Here is a 430-nt window from a genome sequence, read left to right on the forward strand (position 1 = left end):
TTTGCTCTATCGGTTTCCCCCCCTTTAAAACTACTTGGCTTTTGCGGAGCAGCGCGATGAGGGCAGGAGCTGAAGTTCTCCATCGTTATTGACAGGAGGTCAGGGAAAGACACATTTTTGGGGGAGCGGGAAGCTGGGAAGGGCATTTAACTGGGAAGATGCTACCAGACGAACTGTTAAAAGGCAGGAAAGCAGATTTTCCCAACCAGAAGTACAAAGACCGTGTAAAGCCTGTTAAACGTCTGCTTTGAAGTAAACAACTTCATGTGCCGTAACAGAGCCCTGTTTCCCTGTCCCCTGATTAGTCCTGGATAAACGTCTTTCTGAAAAAATGAGCCTTCTGGGTGTTAGCACTTTGTTACTCTTATTTCCAGAATAAAAGCAGACTGTGCAGGGGGGACCTACCCTCTTTCAGATGTACATTAATTGA

This window comes from Apaloderma vittatum, unplaced genomic scaffold (assembly GCF_000703405.1).
Source record: "Apaloderma vittatum isolate BGI_N311 unplaced genomic scaffold, ASM70340v1 scaffold625, whole genome shotgun sequence".
NCBI lineage: Eukaryota > Metazoa > Chordata > Aves > Trogoniformes > Trogonidae > Apaloderma > Apaloderma vittatum.